Raw genomic sequence first — 16,480 nt, 5'->3', positions numbered from 1 at the left:
TGCTTTTGAAAGTCGTCCAATCAAGGGAAAGTTTCTAAGAAAAGCTATTTATGAGAAGGAAATGTTGGCAATACTCCATGCACTTAAGAAATGGCGACCCTACCTAATGGGAAGACACTTCAAGGTAAAAACAGATCATGATAGCCTTAAATACTTTTTAGAACAAAGATTATCCTCTGAAGAGCAACAAAAGTGGGTCACAAAGATGTTGGGTTATGACTTTGAAATCATCTACAAAAAAGGGGAAGCAAAATGTGGTGGCAGATGCACTCTCAAGGAAGGATGAGGATGTGGAAGCATTGTTGTGCGCCTATTTCTATATCCAACCAGATTGGATAAATGAAGCAAGGGAGGAATGGAAGAATGATGAAGAAGTGTGGGCACTTATTCGAAAGCTACAACAAGATTCCAGTATGTCTGATACATTTAGCTGGGAAAATGATTCGTTATGGTACAAAGATCGCTTATACCTCTGTAAGAATTCCCAGCTAAAACAAAAGATTCTTATGGAATTGCACACTTCTCCCTTAGGAGGGCACTCAGGATTTTTAAAAACTTACCACAGGGTTAAGAAGGAATTTTTTTGGGATGGCCTTAAATCAGATATTCAAAAGTTTGTGGCAGAATGTTTGGTTTGCCAACAAAATAAAGTTGAAACAATTAAGACACCGGGTCTATTACAACCTTTATCCATTCCAAGCCAACGTTGGGAGGAGGTATCAATGGATTTTATCACAGGTTTACCCAAGTCTGAGGGAAAGAGTGTCATCATGGTGGTAGTTGACAGACTTACCAAGTATGCACACTTTTGTGCATTATCACATCCATTTAAAGCCAGTACAGTTTCTACTGCATTTATGGAAACAATTCAAAAGCTACATGGAAACCCAAAGATTATTGTAAGTGACAGAGATCCCATTTTCACTGGAAATTTTTGGACAGAATTATTTTCTTGTCTTGGTACTCAGTTAGCTCATAGCTCATCTTATCATCCTCAATCTGATGGGCAAACTGAGATAGTAAACAAATGTTTGGAAGGATATCTTCGTTGCTTTGTATCTGATAAACAGACACAATGGGTCAAATGGTTGCCTCTGGCTGAATGGTGGTATAACACTTCCTTTCATACAGCAACAAAAATGACCCCATTTATGGCACTTTATGGGTATCAACCACCATCCATCACATCATATTTAAGAGAAAATTCTAAGGTTCAGGCAGTGGAACATCACATCGAACATCAACAACAAGTCCTCCAACTCTTAAAGGATAACCTTGTGTTGGCACAGAATAGAATGAAACAACAGGCAGATCAACATCGTAGTGAAAGAAGTTTTGATGTAGGTGATTGGGTATTCCTACGGCTACAACCATATAAGCAAATGTCCCTCAAGCAAGCTAAGAAGGATAATAAATTATCACCAAAGTATTATGGTCCGTACAAGGTGTTGCAAAAGATTGGTACTATGGCATACAAATTGGAGCTTCCTGCAGCTTCTCGATTGCACCCAGTTTTCCATGTTTCATGCTTAAAGAAGGTTATAGGCGACAAGCTCCCAGTTCAAACAATATTGCCAGAACTTGACGAAGAAGGAAAAATTATATTGGAACCAGAAGCAGTTATAGAAACAAGAACTCGACAGCTACGAAATCGATCAATTTCAGAGTACCTTATCAAGTGGAAGAACTTATCCGCTGAAGATTCCACATGGGAGGATGAGAATTTTATGCAGAAGTATCCTGAACTACTCAAGCGTTGAGGACAACACTTTTTTGAAGGAGAGGGAGCTGGTTTCATAACACCTTCCTAGAATCTAACGATACCTAGTGACAAGCAGGCTAATCAAAAATTCTTTCTCTAAATATGCATTTATAAACAAAGGCAAACAAGTGTTTTAGGCCTACCTTAGGTCCAATCCAAGTTTGTGGAAGCCTCACTCCTTTGATCCAAACGAGCTCCCTCGTTGCGAATCTACAAACACAAACAAGCAAACAAATTAAATAGCACCTGAAAATCCAATATCATAAAGTATATTTAACATGAAGATCAAGGAATTCATGAAACAAATGACATAAGACAATTTGTTGAAAAAAATGAATCTGATTGTATTAATTCAAATCATAGAAGAACTTTACAACCTCTGCCTTGATGTTATACAAGCTCCTCCCAGGGTCCAACAAGAAGTCTCCTCTACTTTGACAAGTTTCACTCTCTTCCCAATGAAGCCAAAAAAGTATGTGATCTCTCCTCTCAAGCTTAACTAGGAAGTCTCAATTCCACCAACATTTACCTTCAAAAATGTTCAGCTTCTAACCTCACCTAGCAACTAGCCCAATGCCTTAATTTATAGTGCAATGGAGGGAAGTTACTAGGTCCTCCTTCAAAGGGATAAAGCCCTCCTTCAAAGGGATAGCTCCTCTCATCAAGGGATTAGCTCCTTCTCATTTGGGATGCATGAACCACCTAAGAGCGACCAATCCACGTCAAAATTCCTTCTAGAATCATCTAGAATTAACCCAAAGTGAGATTTTTAGAATAAACTTGCACCTTTTTTACTTTCACAGGGGTCCGCACCCACTCCTTTAGAGACAGAGCGGGCAAGTCTGCAGTTTTTGTAAACAGGGGGTGCGGGACCACAGGCAATAGTGAGAGAAAGTGCGAAACCAGAGCTTTATTGATTTTTAATGTCTTTCTCTCATTTCCAAAGCTTGACTTGAAGAGCTGAGGTCTGAGACTTGCTTAGGAGGTCAATACAAGTGATGATAGACCCATATTGACTGCAAATAATCATGGTGACGATATTTTTGTGTAACGGATTGCCCCCTAAAGTGCGAAGTCTGTAGTAGATGAGGATTTCATTTATCATTTAGGAAGAGTGAAGTACTTTATCATTTCAAGGATCATCTTGTGGAGAGCCCAGTCAGAACCTGTAAAAACATTCAATGCAAGATATATATATATATGAGATCATATCATCGCTGAGGTAGGCATTCCCATACTCAAACCAAAACTGACTTAGAAAACTAACTATTTCTCTGATACAGGAATGATCTTGTAATACATCACAAGTATAGACACTTGTAGACACAGTATGGACACAGCCATCTGTTTATGAATAGTCCACTATATAATGAATACAAAATTCCTTGCAGCCTGGATTGTGGAAACTAGATCCTGGGTCTTCATTTCTACTTCCCGAAACAGTATGATTCTATCCATGCGAATGAATATGTTGAAGTCGAACATGGTAGAAACCACTTGATTACCAGTCAATGATGTAAACTGTTAACAAGTGTGAGAGAAACCACCAGTGATGTCAATGGCTCTCAAAGTACCCAGTACAATCCATGAGATGTGAATAGATGTGTTGATGTCGAACATGTCATGGAATCCTTTGATCGAAGGTCAATGATGCAACCTGTCGTCAAAGGTGAGAAACCTGCCATTGAGGCATGCAGATCCCAAGGTACTGACTATTTCTAGATCATCTTTCTAGATAATGAGCTGAAGTCAATAGAAAGCGATCCGTCGCAGGAAATCCCACAACACGAAATCATAGATTAAGTTGAAGAAATTTAGTTGCAAGGACTGACTCAGGGATGGTCAAGATGGATGACATATATTTTGCAGATGAATGGCATTATTGGCAGTGACCTCTTGAACACATAACGACACAGCAGATGGTTTGGTGACAATTGACCCAATGTTAATACCTAGAAACCGGCTGAAGACTTTCAATGTGGTTTGATCAACTGTTAGGCAAAGGATTTCCCAACCCAGGTGAATAAATGTGTCATGTTCAAGAGTAGTTACAAAGTATGACAAACAGGCTCATTTTTCTCTCTTTTCCCCCACCATTTCTGGCAAGTACCTCTTTATTTTTGGCAAGCTTGAGGAGGATAACATTTGCTTGATTATAAGCTCATCCTTCGGATGAGTACAACTTAGTTTAAATTCGAACCCTAAGAAGGAGTGTTTCATTCCTGTTTTTAATTGAACAGGTCCTTTACTGTGAAATTTTAACAAGCCCAGTATAGGAGAAACTCGGCGTTTTTCAATTTTAGAGAGTCTGAAAAAACTTAAGAAGACTCCAGGGTTGACCTTTTTCGTAAATTTGTGTCTCCCAAGCCCGAAAAAGTATAAAATAATACTTGAGAGAACCGCTTGATCTTTACGACCAAGGAGTACTTTTCGTAATTAGTGCCCCTGATCCGAAAAAGTAAAAAAGTGATTAACGACACGTCGTTTTATAACCAATATCAAATTTGAAACGACAAAAATCCGGCAATCTTTTCATGTTTTTACTGTCAGAAAAAGAGCTGTAAGTGGACCGTCTTTTTAGTTCCATTTTAACAAGTTTAAAAAGAAAAACTCGGCGATATTTTCATGTTTTAGGAGTCAAAGAAGAGCTTAAAGGTGACTCTAAATGTTTTTTCGTTGAAAATGATAGATTTCACCTGAATAATCCGTTATCCTAAACAAAAATGCAAACATTACTCATACCTGTTTGAAATGGATAAAAATGCTGCAAAAATTACCTTTCTAAAGTGAAACATAAACAAATTTGCAATTCATTTACTCAGAAAACTTATAAAAGGGCTTTCGTCAATTCATTTTTACCATTTGAGATTTGGGTGAGAAAATAGTGCTTTTGTTCAGAAACTTCCCGTGAAGATTGCGGAAAATCCAATCGTCGGAATCGACCGCCATCTTCTCCAGGTAATCCACATCATCCTACTCTTCAATTTCAACCATTTCAATTTTTGTTTTAGGGTTTTATTTCATTTTTTGGAGGGTTTTTAGGCTAAAAACCCGCGCGCAGGGGATCGCAGGCATAACACTGGCAGCCCGCGGACCACGACTTTTTCTCAATGGGGAAAAAGTTAGGGGTCCACACCTTTTATGAAGGAAAGGTGCGGACCCACGCACTGTCTCTAATACAGAGGGTGCGGTCCCCGCAGTAAGGGTTTTTAACCCACAAATTCTCAAATTTGACCCAAACAATTTAATTTCGTGCATTCTAATTTGCCTTTTTATTGGATGTAGAGTGTACATCATGCTAGCTTGGCGTGAACGGGAGCATGAGGACGTGGATCTTGCCGCATTGAATCACCAACCTTCGATTGATGCATTGAATGCATGCGGCTTGTACAAATTCTGGGCCATACCTGGCATGAGGGCCCAGGTAGATTTCCTACAGTGGCTGGTAGACAGATGGAGCATACAGGACCAATGCTTCTTCATTGGTGGCCACCAGCTCGAAATCGAGTCGGCAGACATATACTTTTTGACTAGCTTTCCTACGAGAGGCGAAGATTTGACTCTATTCGGGACTAGGCCAGGTGGCCAGTCTGTCGATAACCTCCAGCTAGAGTTCTGCAACATCTAGGCTAGAGACAAAGGGATTGAATTAAAACCATATCCCGTCCTGAGCTCATGGTGATCGCATTTACTGTCACCAGACTTTGCGGGAGTGCCGCATTATATATTGCCACCGGATCCCAGATGTGGATGGCAGTTGATTGCTTTCGAGGCACCATCTTCAACTAGTGTGATGTTGTGTTGGCCAACGTAAAAGGCCAACTGACCAGAGCCAAGAACGAACAACTGAAGACCTTTGGTTATGGGACTTTGGTTATGAGCTTTGGTCTGGAGAGGGTCCCAATGTTGGTCCCACAGCACCTTATTGTTGGAGCTGGGATTCCTCGAGAGCCCAAACTGATGCAATGGGTTACCGTTATGGCCCGTCATCCGGACGAGGGGACAGAGGTTGTTCGATTCAAACCTGAGTATTTCCAATGGTTGGAAAACTAGGTTTTTTCTATTCAAGACTTCCCTTACGCTGGGGTAGATTTTTGTGGTGACCCAGACATGGCTCTTCTACCATGAGAGCAATGGGATGACTCAGGTAAAATCATTTTCAACATTTTCCTAATTTTTTTTTTTTATCTCTTCCCAAAACTGATAGTAAAAGTTTCAAATGCAGATGTGGGTCCACAGTGACCAGCCGCTCTCCAGCCTTACGAGAGGAAACAACCAGCTGCAGCCGCGCCAGCCCCACAAGACGAATCAGCAAAGACCTTGGCCGAGTTGGAGAGTCATCTATAGCACTTGACAGGAGACATTCCAGAGACCAGCATAGATGACATTCCTCGTCGACTTCAGTGCTATGTGATTGGGGTCCCAGGACCTTTTAGGAGCTTCCTTTGCAAAGTGGCCCGTCCAGTGGTTTCTTATCGAGATCATCACCAGTGATAGGATGATCGCCTATTGTAGGCACATATGACATTTTTGCTTTTTGCACTTATCATTTTTGCCGATCATAAGGTGTTTTTCAACCTATGATCGAGGACGATGTATTTTTGACACACTCCTATATATATATCACTATTACCGGCTTATCTTATAAATCATGTTATGGAATGTTTTTAAATTTACATGTATGATTATTGCAAATGTCTACTTAACATTCGAGAAGCAATTGCATCCGCTAATGTATTTAAAGATCTTGGAATATGTTGATATTCAATATAATCAAATTCACGTTCCAAGAGACGCACTCTCAAAAATAATCTCAATAACACTGGATTTCTAATGGCATACACTCTATTAAGCTGTAATACAACGAGTTCAGAATCTAACCTCACTATCAAACTCTGAATCCCAAATGAAATAGATTCAGATAATAACTCAATCACTACACTATATTCGGCAATGTTGTTCGTTGTTTGACCGAGGCTTACCCCATGCCTAGATACCAACTCATCAGAGGACGAATAGATAACCCAAGCTGCGGAAGAAATGTTCCATGTATTACGACAAGCACCATCAGGGAAACCAATGTATGTTTGGAGAGGCATAGACATTTGCAATATCAAGAGTAAAACCAAGATAAGTAGGAATAATGACGAAAAACACTCTCTAAGTAAGCACACTTTTTAAACTAAAACACACCAACTAGAAAGAAAACTATCCTAACTAAAAATCTCCATACCCATTCTTTAAGCATAATACCTCTTCAGGTAAAGACCATTTCTGGGTTTACCTAAAGAGTCCTTGTCAAAGTCTACCAATTCATAGGCCCCTTTTGCTAGCTTTCACTTGACAACATAGGGACCATGCCACATAGGAACGAATTTTCCATCGCCTAATTTATCATTAGCTTGATCGTACACTAAGACTAGATCTCCTTCCGAAAAATTTCGAGGGGTCACATTTCGATCATACTGAGCTTTCATACGTTTTGCATGAGTTTCGATCGCCAATGCAGCATCACGTCGATTCTCATCTAATTGAGCCAAGTAACTCGATGGCCATTTGCAATGATGGGATTTCGCATTCAATGGGTAACACAACTTCCAGACCATAAAATAGTTGGAAAGGAGTGAACCCCGTTGACGTTTTTACTGAGGTTCGATACGCCCAAAGCGCTGAAAATAGCATGTTATGCCAATTCGACCGATGAATCCCAATGATTCGTCAGATCATGATGACTAAAACTTTGTTGATGGATTCAACCAGACCATTAGCCTGTGGATAATAAGGAGCTGAACTATCGTGACACAAGCCAAGCTGGCCTGTAAGTTCGGTCATCATAACGTTTCGAAAATGACGCCCATGATCAGTGATGATCGCTTGTGGAACACCAAACCTAGCAATTATATGATTGAACATAAAAATTACAGTTGTTTTGCCGTCTGCCTCAAATGTAGGCATCGCCTCGGCCCACTTGGTAAAATAATCTACCGCAAGGATGATATACGCATGCCCCCTGGCCGAGTGAGGGTTACATGTAATAAAATCGATACCCCATTTGGCAAAAGGACCAACGGCAATTATAGGGTGGAGAGGAGCAGGTGGAGCGTGCATCTTTCGATTAAAAATTTGGCAGTTGCGGCATTTTCGGATCGCGTTAATACAATCTTTAAACAAAGACGGCCAGAAGTAGCCAGCACGTAATATCTTTTGCGCTATGGCATACCCAGACATATGACCGCCACACGCTCCAGAGTGACAGTCATTTAGAACCCTTTCAGCTTCCTCATGAGTTAAACAACGTTGAAAAACAGAGTCCGCCCCACGGCGATAAAGAGTATCTCCAATAATCCTGAATTGTTGGGACTGGAATCGTATTTTCCGACGTTCTGACCTTGAAATTTCTGGCCGAAAGGATTGGTTCTGGAGATAAACAATGATATCCCCATGCCACAGATCTAAAGTGCTGATGAGAAAAAAGGATTCATCCGCAATGGGCTCCTCCACCACAGTTTCCTTGTCAACACGCGGGAAGTCACACATTAACTCCGCAAAAACTAAAGATTTCTTAGACTTAGATTTTTCAAATTCCAAGTCGAACTCCGGTAGGATGACAATCCATTTAGAGTACTTGCCCCCTAGCAATTTCTTGGTCAAAATGTAGATCATAGGGTTGCAATCAGAAATTACCGTAGTTTTACGTAGTAAAATGTAGTGACGAAAACGTTGGATAGCTTGAACAGCTGCCAATGCCAATTTCTCCACATGTGAGTATTTTAGCTCAGTTGGATTTAAGGTTCGACTAAGGTAATATATCACATGTTCAGTACCGAATTCATCTTCCTGAACTATGACCATTCCAATGGTGGAATGAGAGGCAGTGAAATACAAGAAGTAGTCCTGGTTGTAGTTGGGAGGATGCAATAATGGTGCATGGGTCAACGTGTGCTTTAGTGCATCAAAAGATTTCTAAGCTATCTCATCCCAATAGAATGGAGTATTCTGTTTCAACAATTAGGTAAAACTGTTTATAACCTTGGCATAGTTAGGAATGAATCGTTATAAAAAGTTTGCTTTCCCTTGCAAACTTTGGAGTTGGCAAAGACTCGAAGGAGGAGGCAATTTGACAATAGCTTCAACCTTCAAGGGATCAACGTGAATGCTGGCTTTCAAAACAACCAACCCCAGCAATCGACCCGTTTCTATACAGAAAACACACTTGTGTGGATTCAACCTAATCCGATAATGCCTACACCTCATAAAGATTGCTCGTAAATGGATGAGATGATTAGCTCAATGTAATGAATGAGCAGGAAAATCATCGAGATAGGGTTGCATAATGTGCTTGATGTCATGAAACGCATAAGACATGGCCCTTTGAAAAGTTGCCCCGGCATTCTTGAGCCCAAAAGGTAATTTGCAGTAAGCAAATGTCCCCCCATGGACAAATGAAAGCCATTTTTGGTTGATCGGAAGGTAGAATATTGATTTGATTGTATCCGGAAAAACCATCCATGAAGGAGAATACTTCGTTGTCGGCACAATCATCAATGATTTGATCGATATAGGGAGTTGGGTAATTGTCCTTTGGGCAGGCTCGATTAATGTCTCTATAATCGATACATATTCTTATTGTCCCTTGCTTTTTGTTTACCGGAACAATATTCGATACCCAATCCGTTAACGGGATCAGATAAATGAAACCTGCTTTGAGTAAATTTTCAACTTCTGCTTTAATAGCAGCAGCTTTTCTTGGGTGAATCTGACGCAAATGTTGCCGGACAGGTTTAGCATCTGGGTAAGTCTTGATTTCAGCAACAACAATTGCAGGGTCAATTCCTGGCATTTCCTCATAGGACCAGGCAAACACGTCGCGGAATTCTTGAAATAAGACCTTATAAATTTGAATTTCATCTTCTGTACACGAGGCACCTATATGAATGTTCTCAACGATTCCAGGTTTAACCGAAATGTCAATAGGAATAGTTCGAGAGATGTTTCCCAAGTTTAACTCCGAATCAGGATTTTTCATTGGATTCTATGGAAATGACTAATCTTGAGATCTATAAACTATAAAAACCTATTTGAAGTCAAAGCTTACAAGATGTCTTTTTTAAGGATGTTTTACTTAGCTAGATGTAAACTAAGGACCAATTTATGCAGAATCACAAATTAGTCAAAAAACAACCAATTTCGTTTTCTTTTTTAAAAAATGATATCCAAACTTTTAACACAAGCTTTTTCGAGGTTTTGTAAAGAGAAAACACAAGGTGGATTCCTCAAGAAAGGTAGATTTTACAAATGGTCAGACTCATAAGAAGGTTGGTAAAAACCAAGGTGATTTGAGGTTTCTACAGCTTCTAAACTCAGAGCTACTACAAGACCAAAATGAAAACCAAACCCAATAATCAAAACCTCTAGGAATTTCATCTAAAACCCTAACAGCAATGAAATTAACCTAAGGAAAGCTTCTGACAGGTTATATGCAGGTCTGGGCAGGGGATAATAACATCTAAACAAAACTAAGCTCACTAACACAGAAAATCTTAGGTTTTCCAAAATTTTGACAGGGTTCGCAGGCCCACAGTTAACACAGGTGCGGTACTGCTCTGTGCTAAAAGCAAAAGTGTGGATAGGTCCGCACTGTGTCAAAAGCCTAGGGTGCGGTCCTCTCTCAAAGTTATGAAAAACAAAAAATAATCCTAGATCTACTAAATCTACCCAATTCCACACACAACAAGCCAAAAACAGAAACAAAAACAAAGTTTCTCAGGTCAAAGTAAAAACAAGGAAAAAATCAAGTCCCCAACGGAGTCGCCATTTTGTCACACGGAATGAGTCGATCTTGCAGACAAGATAGACCTTCCTAGAATCTAACGATATCTAGTGACAAGCAAGCCAATCAAAAACTATCTTTCTCTAAATATGCATTTATAAACAAAGGCAAACAAGTGTTTTAGGCCTACCTTAGGTCCAATGCAAGTTTGTGGAAGCCTCACTCCTTTGATCCAAATGAGCTCCCTCCTTGTGAATCTGCAAACACAAATAAGCAAACAAATTAAATAGCACCTGAAAATCCAATATCATAAAGCATATTTAACATGAAGATCAAGGAATTCATGAAGCAAATGACATAAGACAATTTGTTGAGAAAAATGAATCTGATTGTATTAATTCAAATCAAAGAAGAAATTTACAACCTGTGCCTTGATGTTATACAAGCTCCTCCCAGGGTCCAACAAGAAGTCTCCTCTACTTTGACAAGTTTCACTCTCTTCCCAATGAAGCCAAAAAGGTATGTGATCTCTCCTCTCAAGCTTAACTAGGAAGTCTCAATTCCACCAGCATTTACCCTCAAAAATGTTCAGCTTCTAACCTCCCTAGCAACCAGCCCAATGCCTTAATTTATAGTGCAATGGAAGTTACTAGGTCCTCGTGCAAAGGGATAAAGCCTTCCTTCAAATGGATAGCTCCTCTCATCAAGAGATTAGCTCTGTCTCTTTTGGGATGCATGAACCACCTAAGAGTGACCAATCCACGTCAAAATTCCTTCTAGAATCATCTAGAATTAACCCAAAGTGAGTTTTTTAGAATAAACTTGTGCCTTTTTTACTTTCACAGGGGTCCGCACCCACTCCTTTAGATATTTTATTTTATCTCTTTTTAAAATAAAATAGAAACCAAAATAGTTTTGGATGGAAAAAAGCATTGGTGCCCAAATAAGTGCAAGACTAGTGAGTGAGATGTCTCTTCTGTATTCTTTTTGTGTTCAACCTGAGTTGACACTTGTATTTTTCAAAATAAAAATAAATTATTTTCTAAATAAAAAAACAATGTTGACTATAATAAAAAACAAACAAACAAAAATGAGTATACATGTTTGGCTAGTTTTAGTTAAAAACATTATATAACTTTAATAATCCCATGCTCACAATACTAGCTTTGTTTGTTGTTAATATTACAATGTAAAATATTTCATTTTCATTCTCAGCAATAAGAAAACATTTCAATGTCATGTAACATACCTTTATAAAGAGATAAAGTAATTAAAAGTATAAAAAAAAAACTCCTATTTTCACCAAAAACTTATAATTCTAACACATTATAAAAATATTTCAATATAAAGATTAAATAAATTTTTTGAATATCCATCTTAATTACTTTCTTTCAATATCATATAAGTGAATCTAAGTAATAGAAGAAATTGTTTTTTTTCTAGAATCTTACAATTCTCATTTCTTATTCTTTAAAATGCAACTTTGATTACATATATCTTAGATATAAAATAAAATAAAAATATTTTAATATATCATAATAAAATATTCCAATGTTAAAAAACTGAAATAATTGAAAGTGAAAAAAAAATATCAATCATAAAAGAAATGTGTAATTCATTCCCTTCTTAATATAAAATTAATATGTTACATCTAAAAAATATAATAATAATAATAATAATAATAAAACTATGTTCTTAAATAAAATAATTCAATATTCATATTATGTAAAAATAACTCAGTGACAATTATGTATATAATATATATGGTAAAAAAAGGGGCTATGTTTATATTATATAAAGAGATTGCAAAACATAAATTCTCATGATTAAAACATTTTTTAGTTTTTTTTTTTCACTTGTTTTTTTAGTTATTTTGTTTGAGCAATGATTTGTTGATATTAAAAGTTTAATTTGTCTAATCTATACAATCCAAGTGTCCTAAGGGAATTTTCAAGGCTTTGAACTATTTATACATTAAAAAATACATTTAAATCATTAAAAAATTAATACGTATATAATAGATATCCATTTTAGTAGTGGATCTAGAAAGATATAATGTCTCAACATACCAACTTATTTTCAAGTTTTACAATCTAAAAAATTAGATCGAAATTCATGATTAAAATAAATCTATACTGATAAATAAACACATCTTCTCATATAAAATAACATAATTACTTTTGAGATTTTGTATAGGATGTACAAGTACTTTTGAGATTTTGTACAAGATTAAACTATCAACATCGTAGATTTTGTGTCGGATTAAAAGATCAAACATCGTATAATCTGCAGTTCCGTGCGGCATTTAGCCAACCCGGTTATCATGAATCATGATCAACCGCATAACTCGTTCTATGGAAAAACATTTTCATATGTGAACAAGAAAAATGGAATCTTTATATCTAATTTAAGTTTCTATCGATCCATTCATGAAAATATATTAATTTATAAAAAAATTATAAACTAAGAATTTCATCAAAGCTTTTAGAGATTGAATTTTGGGTTTATAGCGTTTTCATAAATCAAATCAATTTTCTTCTCATTTATTTAAATAATTTTCCATGCAACGCTGCAGTGTGACACATAGTTCCATATGAATTATGAGTTTGGTCATCATTATATCATTAATGTTATATCATAATAAATGTGTGGATTAATATATTGATCTCTATAAGCGAGGCTGTATATGTTCACTATTAGATTTCAGTAAATTAGTGATCAATTAAAAATATAAAATATTAATTTCATATTAATATATATATAGGTGAGGTTGCATATGTTCACTATTAAATTTTGATTTTAGCAATGGAATCTTACAAATATACAGACCAATTCATTTAATAGTCATTATATTTGTTGCCATTTGATTTACCACAAAATCTCAAAAGTACTTATATGGGATGTTTGAAGCAGGAATCTGGTCGAGCTACGTACTAACACCATGAGTTTTTGGTATGAATATGCCAACCTAACCTGTAAGGCCGGCTTCTCTGTGTATATTCTCTTAGCATGGTTTTTCAATATACAATAATAACAAAGGTAATCATACGAGGAAAAACCCCTAGCCAGACAAATTGGTATCGTTCAATTCAGTAGGCTTACAATTTTTAAAGTCCCATATGGATATAATCAGATACCGCCCAAAACCATGGTGCCAGGTACTGATAATTGGAGTGAAGCAGTAATGAGGCGACTTTTTTGGTTTTTTTTGCTTTCAAATATAGTTACTGAATTGTTGGATTCTACCATGGAAAAAATTGACAGTCTAAAATCCAAGACAGAAAATTTTGAGAATATACATTTTATAGATTTTTATTTTAAAATTGTGAAGTTAACTATTATTATATTCAAAACTTTAAAGAAAAATCATGAAATATTATTGTGCCAAAAATACTCACGTTTTAATTAATTTCTACATTTACTTTTCCTATGTTAAATGTTACAAATCCCTCTTATTTCAGATTATTCAAAATATTGAAGGGCAAACTGTATCATTTTTATTAATATTTTTGAATTAAGAAAACATGTAAAGTAAATTTTAATAATAATATGAATGATAAGAAATAAAATAAAAATTTAATGTAAAACCTGAAATATTTGATATTAAAAATAAGATTTTTTTTATATTATTAAATTTATATTTTAATTATTTATTTATATCATAATTATTCAATCAATGTATGTAAACTTTAAAAATATAAAGATATTTTTATTTTTGGAAAAAGAAGACAATGAAACTAGTTTAAAATTTCAAATGGTTTTGGATTTAATATTTAAAAGTTGAACTATCTTTTTAGGGTAGTTTAATTGGTAATGGCAATGGAAATGAAGTTTTATTGAAATGGAAGTTTTTGGTTCAAATCTTAGTCATACAAAAATGGAGGTTTTTGGTTCAAATCTTGTGTTATCCCCTATCGAGGTGAGAAGTTAAATCTGATAAAAATGTAGTCATACCAAGCTTAAAAGTTGAACATGATAAAAATGTAGTCATACCAAGCTTAAAAAAAATAGGTGGTTCAAATCTTGTGCTATCCCCTAGGTGAGAAGTTGAACATGATAAAAATGTAGTCATACCAAGCTTAAAAGTTGAACATGATAAAAATGTAGTCCTCCCATGCTTAAAAGTTGAACATGATAAAAATGTAGTCATACCAAGTTTAAAAAAAAATAGGTGATTCAAATCTTGTGTTATCCCCCTATCAAGGTGAGAAGTTGAACATGATAAAAATCTAGTCATACCAAGGTTAAAAAAAATAGGTAAAAATTGAATTATCTACTGATAGATGATGGATTGAAAATATACACTGAAACATTAAATTATGGATTGAAATGTACACTGAAACATTGAATTATTAAATTCATATTATAAAAAAGTTCTATATTAGAGTGAACAAACTTTTCTAAAAATTTATTCAACAATAACAAAAACTAGCATTAACCAGCGAACCTTTATGGTGTCTAGCATGGAAAATGAGCAAGCTAACCTATTTAGGTATAGGTGGGAAAAGAGACCCCTCAAACATTAGCAAGGTAACCTTTTGGAGATATCGCAAAGAAAAGGGACCTCTCTATTTGGAATTTCAGACTAGTGATGGACCGCAACTCTAGTGATCTTCTAATAAAAAAAAGAAAATCTCTCTTGAGAGAGAAAAGTGTTTTAGATTTTTTTCGCAATCTTTTTAATATAAAACTTATTTTGTTTTAAATTTTTTAATAGAACATTTTCTGTTTTTAACAATTTTTTAAATATAAAATTTACAATAACTAATTCATATAAATTCAATAATATACTTTTAAATATAATAATTCTAAAATTTACAATATTAACAATCTAAATTATTTTTTTTATTCAAACTCCTGTGATCCATAATAAATTAAACAAAGTCTTTCCATAAAAATCACACGAGAGAATTTTTTGACCAAAGTATTTTTGATGATGAACCACACTTGTTCATGTGATTTCTACAAAAACAACCTTTATTTAATCTAAATTATATTTTTAAATATACAAATAAATTTAACACTTTTTATATTACTTTATAATTAAAATTCCTCAAACTTTTATGACGTTTTCTCACATTATTATGTATGCAAGATTCTCTTCATTATTTGTACTTGCAAATCCTTGTCTCTATGACAGATTTCGAAATATTGCCAAAAATATGAAAAAATAAATTATTAAAATAACTTGTATAGTGGTTGTAAATTCCCTGCCTAGATCTATAAATACAGAAATGGGGAATGCCTTACGTGTCTGAATGTTATTAACTGCCCCTTTATTCCAACAATTTCCTATAATGGATAGTTTTCTCATAATCGTCAGCGTTCGCGCAGCGCCGATGGAATGCCCAAGAAAGCAAGTTATGAAAAGCGTTCGTGCTTCAATTATGATCAGGACGAGAATTAAAGTTTGAATCACTGGGCCCTATCTTTCCTGAGCTTCCATATCTGTAGATCTCACCCCCCTCTCATTCTCCCTGACTTCTCATTCCTTAAGGCCTGTAAGACGGGACTTTGATCCCATATTGGCCGCCCTCTACCCCGTGGTTTTGCAGGGCTAGAAACTGCAAACTCAATCCTCCTTCCCCGTTCTGCATCACAGTCTATCCCTCCGGAGCTTAACATATATTTCCGTAAGCAAGATTGCTTTTCCATCTAAATTTGTAATAACTTCTCTATCAGTTGCACATATATTAGATTTTTAGGTAAACATTTTTCATTTTAATGAAAACGGTTGGGTTTTTTAGATTTTTAGGTAAACATTTTACATTTTAATGAAAACTGTTCAGAAAGATAGATATCAGATGGATCTATTCTGATCAGTTGCACAGATGGATCAATGAATGTACCCGTGTTATGTGGTTCTGAAATGATAAAATGGTTTCTTTCATTTTAACATGCTTTTTCATTTTATGGCATTGATATATTGGTATTTAGGGGAGTGAAAG

Source organism: Pinus tabuliformis, chromosome 8, assembly GCF_031772625.1.
Source record: "Pinus tabuliformis cultivar Carrire ecotype Pingquan chromosome 8, CPIR1, whole genome shotgun sequence".
Lineage (NCBI taxonomy): Eukaryota > Viridiplantae > Streptophyta > Pinopsida > Pinales > Pinaceae > Pinus > Pinus tabuliformis.
The sequence above is the reverse complement of the archived record's forward strand: the minus strand, read 5'-3'. Positions refer to the sequence as shown.